Source organism: Rhea pennata, chromosome 1, assembly GCF_028389875.1.
Source record: "Rhea pennata isolate bPtePen1 chromosome 1, bPtePen1.pri, whole genome shotgun sequence".
NCBI classification, from domain to species: Eukaryota; Metazoa; Chordata; class Aves; order Rheiformes; family Rheidae; genus Rhea; species Rhea pennata.
In genome coordinates this window covers 97,879,557-97,890,964 of record NC_084663.1, presented here as the reverse complement: position 1 = coordinate 97,890,964, position 11,408 = coordinate 97,879,557, and positions in this window count along the sequence as shown.

Sequence of the window (11,408 nt, the reverse complement as noted above, 5' to 3'; positions counted from 1 at the left end):
AAATCACCCTGCTGGGCGTACACCTCACCACGTCAGGAGGAAATAACTCAGTTGTTTCCTGACTGAGTTTTTACAAAACATTGCTTCAGGCAAAAAAAGAGTGTTTCTTTCCACGGCCAGCTCTGAACCACAGACCCCATATACAGCACCTCTGCCTCAGAGAGAGCTGAAAATGGAACAGAGACCCCAAAGGCATCCAAAATCACACAAGTGTGCAGAGTGAAGGGAAGGCAAGGCTAAGGATTTCAACATGCTAGCTGAGATCATTCACATGGAGGATGGACTCCGAGGACAAAAGCCAGAGGAGCAAGTGGGAAGTGTGAACAGGAGCAAACAAACAGACGTACGTGCTCATGTAGAGAGAGGAATCAAAAAGGAAATGGGAAAGGTGCAGCTTGGGAGAAGTCATTAGTCCCTAGATGAGGCTGTTTCTGTGATGTAAAGGCACAGAAGGTGGCTGTAATTAGGAAGGAAGTTAATGAGGAAGCAAAAGCACTGGAGCAAGTATATTTGCAATGAGCATAAAGAGAAGAGAGAGAAGCGCAGTTGCTGGGGAAAAAAGGGAACAGCTTGCTTGAAGGAAGAGGGAAAAGGAGGCAGTGAAGGTGGGAGAACAAACTGGTCTGAAATTAGTTTGCTATGGCCTTAACATAAGCGCAAGAAAGTTGTCATACACACACGCGCTCACCCCGCCCCGAGCACACACTAACGAAATGAAACTTCCGTTTACCAGAACTAGCTTTGCTGTGCAAAAGCCACAATGAGAATCGAAGGAAATAAGGATAAAAAATTGAGGGAAGTCAAAAGGTTAGATGAGGACGGAGGCTAAGCAGCTTCAGAAACAGACACACAAGGAAAGGAAATAATAAAAGGAAGAAGAGGAGGGTGGAGGAGGGGGAAGGCAGAGCCCAGTGAGCTGAATATGCCGTAGTAATGCTGTCTTTTTCACATAGACCTCATTTGTTAGCTGCTCTTTCAGTTCTGGTCTCTGAATAGCTGGAGCTGTTTCAGTTGTTACACAGCGAGATACTACATATCTGCTGCAGCCACAAAGAACTAGTTAAGAGCAGTATACACTGATGCAAGACTACAAGCAACCCTACTGGTAACAGCTACAAGCCTGAATAAAATTGTCCTTGTTTGGCTCCTATCTTGAGGGGAGAGAGTAAAACAATTCTTACAGTAACCCCTTCCAGGGCACTATTTTTACCACCTTCCTTGCTTTCCTCCTTCTTTGGATGTGAACTGCATTTATCTGCTGTTACTCAGTAGATAAAAAGGACTTTGTTCCTTAACAGTTTATGTTCAACATAATTTTTACAGGCAATAGCAAAATTTAAAACAAAAGCTATGTTTTGTAGTTTTTCGGTTCACCAGTAGTAACTCCAGTGGTGTTCCTGTTGAATACTTCCTTGTTTCAGCTTGCAAGTTTAGATCTGATGTCAAAGAGCAGAACTTGCAATTATCATTTCAAGTACACCAGATTTGAAGGCAGTTATATTCCAATCAAATTTAGCTGGAAAAACATCCTCTGGAGACCTGCTCCTGGATATGAGGCAACAGCTAAATTTAAAGTTGTCTCATTTAATTCAGAAAATAATTTCTGGTTCCTTTTTTGTCCCTGCTCCAACTTGAAGATGAGCTGCTTGGAAACACTCCTGTATAACAAAACACAGGTGGAAAAATGCCCACTGAAACATTTCATTTGAAACAAGTGAGCTGCAATGTTCAGGCTAGGGTTGAGCTGGACTCCTGCTTGCATCCCTGGCACAGTGCCCCAGAGCTTTGGACCAGCCAAACATCCCCACACCCCAGGCCTGGGCCACTCCACCTGGGAAGAGTCCTGGGTCCCCAGCTTTGAGGCTGATCCCCCAAGCTAGGGTAATGTCTCGGGGGTTTGGAAAGCCTTATAAGCCCCAACTTCAATAGCTGCTCAGCTCTACAGCTGGAAGAGGGACGGAGCCCACGCGGAGCTGCAGCATCTCACTGGCAGCCACTGTGGCAGCATCACACATGCAAACCCAGGATTTCAGTTTCACCGCCAGTTTAGGCTGATCTAATGAGGAGCTGCAGTGGAAAGGTCTGTTTTCTCATTTTTGTTTCCTGGTGCACACCTTTCTACCGCTCGCTCTGCACAGCCCCTTGGAAAGAATGAGAATGCAAAACAGAGGAGAGGAAGGTACAGGGGTCTTTTGCTGGTAATCTACAGTTAAATCAGCTTCAGCTGATTGTCCAACTGCACCCCACGAGGCCAGAGCTTGTGACTCCAGGTGAGCCATTAACAGCTCCTGTTTGTAGTAGAGTCTTGCCAAGCAGCAAACAGGCAAGAGTACATAATACATAAAAATAAAATACCCTATTAATTATTCCAGTATTAATGAATCTTGCTTGTGAATTCGATCTTGAGAAGTCCTGTGAGAGAAACAGTTTAAAGATGTGCCTCCACCTCACAAAAGCATTCAGTTTCCAGAGACGACAGACATACATGCCCATACATGCACTCTTTTGAACATGATTTTTGAGAAAGACTTTTATGGCTAAATTAAACACTGGACAAGAGAATGGTAGAAGACCAGCCACTTTATCTCATAATATTATTATTATTATAATCTCACACAATATTTTTGACCCTATTTTATACTCATGTTGTCCTTCTTCCCTTTTGAATCAAAACATCTCCTTTGTCAGCCATTGATTTTATTCTTATAATAGCATTACTCTGGAACACAAACTAGACAGGTTCATGCACATAACCATACAAGAAGGGAGAGCAATCAAATTCACCCATGGTGAGCAGCTTAGTGCAAAATCTGTTGTCTTTAGTGGAAGGTGCACCTGCTCTCTCTCCACTGTGGATTATAAAATACACAAAAAAGCATGAGTTCAGGGAGTCTGAGCTAAATATGATTGGAGGTTGAGGAAGCAAGATAAGAACTACCATACATGTCACCCTGTTCCCCAGGCACTCGCATCTGGTCACTGTTACTACAGGACACTGGGGTAAATGGGCTGATCCAGTACAGCTGGTTTCATGTATTATACAGCACCTGAATTTGGTTCTGGGAAGTGATAAGAATTAATATCTGAATCTCATGGAATTTTCCCATTGGCAAAGCCTTATGATTAGCAAACAGCACCCTGTCACAAAGCATATCAAGCATTCATTGGGGAAACACTTCTCCATCAGTTCCATTTCCCTGCTCAAGAAGCTTTACATGCTATTCATAACACTGTATAGAAATGGCACACATGCCACTACAAGCACATAAAAATTCCTCTAAAATAATGAAACTCTTGCTAATCTTGTATGGACATTGTGCTAAAAGTGGTAGATCCATCAAAAGAAAAACAAAATCCATTTCATGCAAACTCATCAAGAAAACATACACAATATGCAACCATTTCACAGCTGCCAAAAGATATCAGTCTATTTTCTTTTTTTAGCTGGAAGGGGAAATCTAACCAGGCAAAGCTGTTGGGAGCCAAGGAGACTTAATTTTTTTTTTTTTTTTTTTTTTGAAATAAGCCAGAATTTCATCCAAAGGCAGAAGAGTTTGTCAGTGAAACGAACATACGGGGCCAAGCGAAATAATAGTTTCAGCAGTGGTTACTGCTGCTGACATTAATGTGGCTGCATGTGGGGCATGGCAGTAGTGAACTTGCATCCATCTTCTTGCTTTACAGAGTTGAATAAGCATTTTAAGCTGCTAGTGCAGGGAAGAGCCCTATAAATGAATAGTTCCCAAGGAACTAGGGGGAGGCAAATTCAACTTTGTTTTCCTTTCTGTGGACACAAAACATGTCCTGTACCTTTTTAATTTTTTTTTAAGTGACTGGGCTAGCAATTGCTTCTTGGCCAGTATTTTCCCTTCTGCCAGTGCTATTAAGTCGATTAGGCTGCTGCTGTTGTCCCTCAGTGAAGCATATTACAGCTGCTGTTTTATGTACATGAGTTTGGAGAGTTTGGAGAGCTATTTGTAATCCTGGAGACTACAGCTATACCAAATGTTTCATGAAAACGCTTTGTTCTTATCTCTCCCATCTTTCCTCCCCCTTTCCTCAGCCCTTCCCCATACAACTGACTGCATGCTAGCAATATTTCTCTTCATATTTATGTAAATACCGTTAGATCCAAACATGCTTCAGTGTATTTGAACTAATGATGTGCTTGCATGTATTGGGTAATCAGTAACTTCCACAGGACAAACAATCTCCTCACTCAGCTTTCAGTTTCTTAAATATATCTCGAGAATGGTATGAATTGTTTCAAAGTTTTAAATTAGTACTAAGAGTAATCCTCCTCTCTTCCCCCTGGCCCCACCAGGCCCGATTCACATACCATTAGAAACCCATTCAGCCTAAAGAGAGGCCAAATGTTGAAAACATTTGGCTGAAATGTGTATTTGGACTGCAGGCAGGGCAGGTGGATTATCCTGCCAAGCTCCAGAAAAAGATTGACTGGTTCCATAGATGCAGCAGCTCAAGCAAGAAGGAGCGAGGATGAGCGAGGACTGCAGAGTCCTTGTCCAGGCTCTGCTAGGAAGCAGTGGGAACAGGGCACAGGTGCCTTCTGGGGGTGGCGTGTGAGCTGCTGGACCAAAGACAGCTCTGGGAGGCTGTGTGATGCAGAGAGATACCTAGCAATCAGCATTTTTCCACCTCTCTCCTGAGAGCGCAGCTAATGACTTACTCCAGAAATAAGTGACTTCTAGCGCAACTTGGGATCCCAGTGCAAGTAGCCTTTATGGATTTGCTTACATTTTTATATAGCTGCGATCCGGTCACTGTTTAGCCACATGTGGCTTCCAGCCACTTAATTACCCCCTTAAGACCTCAGTCACCACCTCTGAAGAGGGAGATATGTCCCTAGCTATGCATTGCTCAGATGAAAGGAGTAGTATTATTGTAATTAGTACAGTGCCATTCTGCTGCAAAGGGATTACTTGGACTTGGTTACCTACCACATATTTAGTCTGTGAGCATAGCAGTCTTCTCTCCATGTTGTCACAGATTGGCTCTTCAAAGCAAGGCCCTGTGTACCCAGGTATGATGATAAATGCGTTTTAGCTTTATTATCTCAGGGGCAAGCTTACGATATTGTGCTGTCTGTCATCTGTCTCCCCCGATAAGTTTTTAACTGCCATGGCCAATTGTAATTACCTCTAAAGAAGAAAGATCCCTAAAGGCAGAAGTTTCAATGAGAAGTATATTCCTATGTATTTTGTAAAGACAGCAGCAGGCTGGTTTGGGGGTAAGGAAAGGAGGGAGAAGACAGGGCACAGGGCCATGATGAGCAAATGCCATGGTGTGGAGGTTCAGCAGATCTCAGCAGATCCATGTCCCAGGCAGAGGTGGCCAGCTAGCCAGGTCACAGGCACCAAAGACTCAGTTGGCATGTATGCACCTCCAAAACAGCCCACAAGATGTACCACCTCTTACCCACCGAATATTTTATAGGAGACATCATGGCAGTGGCAGTCACTGCAGTGCAGAGGGAGAGCAGCTACCGAGAACATGAGTTTATAGCAGCAGAGACCACAGTAACTCCACTCTTCACGTCTTTCTTACAGCCATGGCTCCTGGAGACATCTTTCATCCTCCTTCTCCCTTACTTTCCTTTCTGAGGCCGTTGCCTCCCAGTGAAGAATGTATTCAGCAAACTCAGCAAGTATTTTAAAGCAAATGGCTCTGAATTGCTATTTAGTCATTGCAAAGAGCATCCATCTCTTCCTCGATGTTTTTTTCCTATGTTGTCTTCTGCTAAGACCTTCTGTCTGCCAGCTGTGATGGAGGAAAACTACGTGGCTGTTTTGAAGCAGGCAGTGGCAATATTTTGTGCGTGGCTTGAGATTGCAAAACTTATAGTGGCAGAGAGGCTGGGTTAGTGGGCACCTCTGGGGAGGATCAATTTGCAACATGCAGGATATGGTCAGAATAAGCTCCATGATGTAACTAACTGAACATACTTACTAGGTGTGTGGCTAATAAATACTTCTGACATGTTGGACAATGAGTTTTATATGCTTACAGACCTGCCAATATACAAGCAAAAGCTGCTAGAGCCAGGTTTGTAAATGTATTTATGTGATTGAGCCCAGCTTTTTGAAGATATGTAGAGTTTAATTCTCACTGAAATCAGAAGGGACCTTGATTTCATCACATGGGAAGTCATGTATTTATGAATAGGTTTAAAACTAGGAATCCTGTTTCCTAAATACTTCGCAAAAACTGACCCTCCATCTGAACTAATCTTGTCTGAAATGAGAGATTTCTGGAACTGCTGTAGAGAACTGAATAGGAAATTGCAGCTTTTCTTCAATGAAGCCATTCCCTAGAATCAACATTGTTTCACTACCATAGGACTTTCTTGAATGGGTCAAAATGCCTAGGATGAATGAAGAGCCTCTTCACCACCAAAATAACATAACATATAATTTCCATAAGGTTATTGATAATCACCTGATCCATTTCTCCAGGAGCTTCATGTAAGTGGAGGGCACCTGCAGGTAACACCAAAGCCAGTTGCTCCATTGCCACCAGTTCGCCGGCAGCAGAGCAGCTGACCTGCCAAGTCCTGTTGGGGTGACACCATGTTACTTGGACCAGAGCATACACAGAACCACAGACTCTCTTTACCAGCCTGGGAAAGAAGGTGAGATATGCAAGATCTTTTGCACTTTAGCTTCAGCCTCTGCCAAACCTCATCTGTTTTGGGCATTCAGTGAATACAGGTAAGAGCACAAGAGTTAGCACACTGGGTCAGACTGACAGTCTACTTCGCTGTCTCCAACAGTGGCCCATAGCACATGTTTATGGAAGGCAACAAGGAGCAGAGATAGGATCTTGTGCATTGACCTTCAGTGCAAAGTTTCTCACTGCATTTAGAAGCCTTTGAGACAGAAGAGAATTTTTCACAGGCTGAGTTTTCCATGGCCTTGAAATTATTAAAAGAATAAGATGCTTGATGAATCCCATCAAGCAAGTGGCATGTGAGTAGAAATGCAAAATAAAAATAAAAATGAGGAATTCTTATGCCTGGACATTGGTCATGCTATGGCACTTGAATACAAAGAGAGAGAATGAGAGAGAGAGGGAGAAAGAGAAAGAGAGAAGTACATGTCCACAAGAATTTTTTTTCCTTAAAATATTTAGTTTTGAAAGGAAAGTGATTGTACCTTAGCCCTCTCAAGCCAACATAATTGTGAAAGGTTAACACTTTTTTCACAGTATTGTTTTATTTTTGACTAACTCATCAGCAACTATTACTCAAAGTTAATTCAGGCTTTGCTCTTCTTTTGGAAATTTTTTGGCGTGCTAGTGCTTGGGGTCCCATTAATATTTATAAATGTCACTTTAATCCCACTTTTACCCTCTTGGTCAGGCAGGATCTCTCAGAAGAAGGAATATTGTTGTTATTCTTGTTTTTCTTTTTCTTTTTCTTTCTTTCTTTTTTTTTAGAACTGTAATAAGGGTTTGGGGTTGAGCCTGTACTAAAAATGTCACATTCTATAGAGCTGTGATGTATTGCTTTGGTAGCGTGCCTATGCCCCCAAGACTGGTCTCAGAGTTAGATTTTGGACCTGGAGAAACAGATACAGAGTCTATTCTCAGCTCTGCCACTGGCTATTATGCAACCTTAGCCAGTTTATTCAGCCTCAGCATGCCTCAGTTTCCAAATGGGCGGGGGGGGGGGGGAGGTGGGTTAACACTATGCTCCTTTGTGATTGCTTTGTGGTAGTAAAAGAAGAACAAATATTACCTATCATATTACAGTTATACTGTGACTTCTGGACATGGGGTTGTTCCTGTGAGTGTTTTGATAAAGGACTGCATGCATGTCAAATGAGCCCATGAACAGAGATGATGGTCTGGCCACTGCATTTCTTGCTGGGGGAGATAGCACTCCCAGTCAGTTTGACAAATCGTAACTACAGATACCCTTTGCTTTAGGCATGCAGGCTTTCATGTCACTCCTCCAAATTTTCCTGCAAGTCCCAGCAGTCAGCTGCCTCTTGGATGTTGGCTTGTGTAGGGGAGTCATGTCTACAGCAGCTTCACTCACCAACTGCAGATAATGATCAGTGGGGCTCCAAGTAGTGGTAAACCAGTATGGTATGATGGCAGATCACTGCCCAGCAGTGGGACTATATTAGGTACCTCATTTAAGGACCAAAAGGGTGCCTCAGAAGGCATCAATGAGGGACTCACACAATCTAAAAAATATATGATTATCCATTGTTTAGGAGCACTTAGATTCAATATGCAAGTCTGAGATGGTTCAGTGGTTTTTGCAGCTTTTGGGAAGCATTCCTGCACAAGCTTCCAGAGCATTCAGGCACTGGGTGAAGAGAGATGCATAGTTCTTCAGGGCAAGAGCAGATGGAAATTGTCACAGAGATGTTAGAAAAAGTGGTCACAAGCTCACAGCTTTTGTATCATAATAGGGTTTACTTTGCATACCTGTCGTAGAAAGACAAGCAGAACTGTGTAACATTTCTCTCAACAGACCAGAAGCATCAGAAGCACCTTGTGCTGCATAACCTAGCTTCCTGAAACTACCAGTAAGTAGAAGCATTGCAGACCTTCCTTTCTCAGCAACAGAAGACAAGAGTATTGCAGAGGCACACCTAGCTAGATTCCACAGCTACCTCCCCCAAAAAACAGGGGAGTTGCATGCATATAGAGTTATCTTTCTGGGATTTGCACAATTCAATTCAGTACTACATGAGATGATAGCAGCTAATACAAAACAACGCTCTGCCTGGCTGTAAGAAATTTCCTATGTGCACTGTGTTGCTTTTAGGCTAATGTGGGTGTGTTATATGCTACCTTAGCAACAGCAACAAGCGGGTGCTGCAGCTGTAGCCTTCTCCTCTTTGCAGCAGGAGGAGAGCATCTCCCCAGATTTCTTACAGATAACATGCGGTGTAAATCTCCACAGAGCTCACAGTGTCCCCAATGCCTGCCTGCAGCTCTCAACATGCTGGCACTTAGTCTGGACACAAACACATGAGCTATGACTGAAGCAGACATGTCTTCCCTGCTGCCCTCCCATTTCTTCTTCCTGAGACTGTTTCTTTTGGCCTCCAGTGAGCATCATCCAAATCAGTCTGCCAGGAGCAGGATCAGCTGCTTCATGCCAGCTCCCTCCATCGTTTTTGGAGTTAGATGGCATCCTCTGCTAAAGGCTTTTTACTAAACTTGACTGCTGGAGGATCTCTGAGTGCTTTATAAATATCCAGAGAAAAGAAACACAGTAGTCAAGGCAGAGGTATCCATAATCACTTAAGAAGGGTTGAGGGAAAGAATTTAAGAGAATACAGTGATCCTCAGAATGGGGGGGGGGGGGGGAAGAAAGAAAAAGAAGAACCCTCAAAACCAATGTTAATGTCACAACTGAAAAAAAATGTAGTAAAAATACATAAATTCAAATTTTCACTGAATTTTGATTCTATCCTGGCTTTCACTAATTCATCTTCTGTTGAACTTTGGGACTTTTAAAAACATTTATTCACACATATATATGTGTGTGTGTGTATAAATGTTTTTAAAGTCCCCCAAATATGTGTATATATATACACACACACATATATGTGTATAGTGTGAGTATGAATGTGTAATGTCCTTTTTAATGCTTTATCAACACATCACATCTGAGAACAAAATATGCATTTAGAGGTGCAAATATTAACAGATCCAAAATTTTGAGGTCAATTCTGAAACAGAAAGGTGTTAAAAGGGGCTATTTCATGTGAAGAAATTTTTGTTTTATGGTCAGCTGTGTATTATTCTAAACGAAGGATCAAGCTAAAGAGAGACAGTTATCCTTGCTTTTAATTGAGAGGCAACAACAAATGAGCAGACTTACGGTGGAGTCATAGATCACTTGCAAATTAATTTGGTTTTCATCTGTTTTGCATTTACTCCAAAAACCTTGTATTTCATTTTAGCTAGAGCAAGTTATTCCTCACATTTCTGTAATAGTTTCACCGTTAGCTGCCTTGCGCAAGCAAACTGAAAACTATCAAAACACCTAGTACTTTGGCATTGGTGGTTGCAAGGAGCACAGCGGTCTTCCCCCGACAGCTATTGCTTGGTGCTGAATCAGTCTTTGGCCGACCTCCACCTTTGTGCAGAGTTTCAGATGCCAAAGTTTTTCTGTCACTCCGTGCTTTTTTGTTTCTTTTTTCTCTCTCGGTGATTGCCAGTTGCAGTTGGCTCTTTGCAAGACCTCAGAAAGGTGCAGTTCTCTGCAAAGGCCAAAGGTGCAGTTCTCTGCAAAGGCCAACTCCGGCAGTCAGGCCTGCAAAAACGCCTGCCAGCCCAGAAAGCGAGCTGCTCGCGTCCCACCTGACGCACTGTTTGTGCTTAAAAGCTCGGATAAGCTACCTGATGGCGCTGTTCTGCGAGAAACACAAACGTCATTTTGGCAGGAGTGAGTTTTCTGTACGGCTTTTAGCTAAAACTAGAAAGGCTGTTTTTTTTTCCCCTCCCTTCCTCTAGATTACTTACAAGTGAAATGTAATGTGATTAACCAAAAGAGGGGACTGAAATAGAAAACATGTGTCACTGCTCTCCTTCCCCCCCCCCTTCCGCTGGGGATCTGTGCAGTTGCACGTTCCTGGTTTCAGTCTGTGCTCGCACAGCCAGTTCCCTGCTCAGCTGAAGAGATCTTTCATACAGATGAAAAAAAAAAAAAAGGAGGGGGGAGCACAGGAACCATTAAAACGTTATTTATGGAAGAGGAAGCCCTCCAAAAGGCTTTTGATTTGTTACTGTGTTTAAAATCGATTCAATTACGAGGGAGTCATTTTGGGAAAACCCAGTTGGGAACAGCACTGCTAGAGCTTGTCTTTTACCAGACTTGGCATCTTTCTCCTCACTGGCTCAGCCATCTTATTTGGCCACTACTCAAAAAACAAAACAAAACAAAACCTCAAACGAGAACTTTTGGCTTCGTGCGTGTAGGGGAAAAAAAAAAAAAAAAAAAGAGAGAGATAGAGATACAGGACCCCAAAACTCAAACACCAGATGGTTAAGGAAAATATGCCGTGGTAACTACTTAAAAAAAAAGTCCCAAGTGTGTTTAAGCCATTCCTGCGGGCTATTTTGGTTTCTCTAGGTAGGCGGGCAGGAGGGCGGAGGGAGGGGGGGGCCGAGCCCCGCAGCCAGCGGCGCCCAGCCTGCTCCCAGCGCAAGGCCCAGCTCCTGCCGGAGGCCAGCGGGACCCTGCTGCCCCCACAGACCCGCTACCGCCGCCACGTCCCTCCTCCTCCGCCCGAGAAGCGCAGCGCCGGCTGCCAGGAAACGGCGAGGACGGGGGAGCGGCGGCGCTCAACGGCCGCCCGTAAACGGTTTCGTCCGTCACGGCTCCCGGGCGGGGGCGCAGCCAATCAGCGGCGGGACGG